Source organism: Meleagris gallopavo, chromosome 2 (assembly GCF_000146605.3).
Source record: "Meleagris gallopavo isolate NT-WF06-2002-E0010 breed Aviagen turkey brand Nicholas breeding stock chromosome 2, Turkey_5.1, whole genome shotgun sequence".
Classification (NCBI taxonomy): Eukaryota; Metazoa; Chordata; class Aves; order Galliformes; family Phasianidae; genus Meleagris; species Meleagris gallopavo.
In genome coordinates this window covers 102,119,116-102,121,701 of record NC_015012.2, presented here as the reverse complement: position 1 = coordinate 102,121,701, position 2,586 = coordinate 102,119,116, and positions in this window count along the sequence as shown.

The window sequence follows — 2,586 nt, the reverse complement described above, 5'->3', positions numbered from 1 at the left end:
AAATTGCTATGGCAATAGTTTTAGTATATTATGAAAACACATAGCTATGCATAACTATCACCCATATAATACTAACATGCAATTTGCAATCATTTTCTGCAGAGGTAAAGACTCCGCAATTGTTTGATGGGCAATGGTTGATTTTTTTCTGCCATGACTTCATTAGCTTTTATTTTATGAATTTGATAGGTCAGATAACCTGTGCTATAATGTTACAGGCAGCTCTGCATGCTTTTTATTCACAACATTTTTACTCTGAATGATTCTTGTCTTTCAGATGTTGAATAAGGCAATTTATGCCCTGTTTGATATGCAAAAGAGAAAATTCTTCGTTTTATTTTGATAAAGAAAAAACATTCACAAAAAAGTCCTTTTGGTCCTTTTGTCTTTCTCTTTTAAATGTAGGCCCATGTGCTAAGCATTGTCCTATGTTGATCTTTTTTTTTTTTTCCTCTGATGTTTTCGCAGCCTGTTATATGGGATGAACTTGTTCAGACAATAAAAAATGTAGCTGCTGTGTTTACAGCAAAGGAGAAATTGACTGATGGAATTCAGCTGCATAATTTAACATACGGCTTTCAAGTCAGGATGGAAGTTCCAGAATGTTAAACTTTGGCTAATGGATAGTGCTGAGAAAGAAAGGGTTCAGAGGAAGTCTAAAAATGGATCAAAAGCATATCCGTAGCTAAAAAATGCAAACAAAATATTTATTTACTTTGATTTGAGGAAAGAAAGGAAAAAAAACCAAGCTTCTAATGTACGCTGCTGGCATTTGGACAGTAAGAAAAAATGCAAACACTGACCAGCAAGAGAAGAATCATTGCATCATTTAAAACTAAGAATAAGCAACTGGACAGCATTTGATCTCCTCTGTCAGCATCACCCTTCTAGTACCTCTAACTCAATAAATGTTCTCCACATTAGTGGGTTTTGTATCATTTTATTTGCTCACAGCCCTCAGTGGGAAACCACCTCTCTCTGCTACCTGGAGATCATAGTTCACTAAATAATGGGAAAAGGACATGGGCAGAGAGTGAGGCAGAGAGACAGCAGAAGGAGATTTTGGTAGCTCATCCCTTGGAGGATCAGCTTACAGTTCTTACTGCTCAGTGCAGGGATTAGCACTTTCTAGTTCTGAGATTCATGAAGAAAGTACTGGTGCTCCTTTCTAGGTCATAGCTGGATGAGGAGTATGGAAGTCAGCAGCTCTGCTGCTTAATGTTTTTCTTTTTTCTTTTTTTCATATAGTCTGATTTCAAAACAGATTTAAGAGTTAAAAGGTTAAAAACAATAAATTGTTGTAGCACAACAAATTATTGTAAAAGTTAATGAGCCATGCATAGCTTTGCTGCCTGGAATGCTGAGCCAGCATCTTGTCATTATTGCCTTCCCAAGGTATTTCCACTAGCTGCAGAAAGCAAGAAGGCTAGAGGTATCTTTTCTGAAAAACAGTCACTCCTGTGTGAAGTATGAAGTTAACAAACATTTGGGAAAGAAGAATAGCAGTGATCTGTTTTTATGTGGGGAAATCAGAACATCTCCTTTGGGCTTGCAAAGATGTAATGCAAGTGTGGATGAACAAAAAGATGAAGAAATCAACTAATACGCATGATGACAAAGGTTTGGATTAATTTTGTCTAATGCTAGGATGGAGTTCAGACTCATTGTCAAACAGCTAAGCATATCTGTGCATCTGCTACCATTTGAAATGTCCTCGAGTATCCTTTCTGTTTTCTCACAGTTTATCTGCATAGATATACATCCTTTGGCAGCCTGAGTGTGTCTAGATGCCCAGGTGGAGTTGATAGAGGCAGCTCCATCAAGTAGCTGTGCTGAGGAGATCCTTCCTTCATGGCCTAATAGTCACAAGGCTGCTGCATTCCCATGTCCCCTGGTGCAGTTAGTAGCACACATCAGCACAGAGAGGAAACAGAGCCTCTACTGGCATCTGCAAGATCATACTCAGTACTCCCATGTGCATGAGCAGCAGAGGTGCACTACTTTATACTCTTTTTATCCAGCTGATCAGGTCTGAAGTCTGCTGGCAAGACATAAACATGCACAGCATAGGTTCCAGCAGGAGCAAGCCTCAGATGTTCAGTCTATGCAGCAGATGGTTCCCAAACCTCAATCCCTTCCTTCGACTTGTGTCTGAATCCTCAAGATCCCAAGGTTTCTAGGTTATGCTGACAACTAACAGTTCTCGCACATTTACATGTACTTCAAAGAGAAAGCACTCCGAAGCAGAAGACAGAAGTAGACTTTAAGAAGATACAATGTAGTTTGGGATGGTCGAAAGAAGATCCCAGCCAGAACAGTGTACCAAAACCAACTGCCCATCTACACTGTATTTTCCTATGCTTATGTCCCTTGATCCTCTGGGCCTCTGAGAGCTGGTCAGCATTTAAACAGCTTTTCTTCCAAGCTCAGGATCGGTGCATCCCTGTGAGCAAGAAATCGGGAAAAGGTGGCAGGAGACCTGTGTGGATGAGCAAGGAGCTCATGCACAAGCTCAAAGGAAAGAAGAAGGTCCATGAAATGTGGAAAAAGGGGCTGACCACTTGGGAAGAATATAGGAATGTAGTC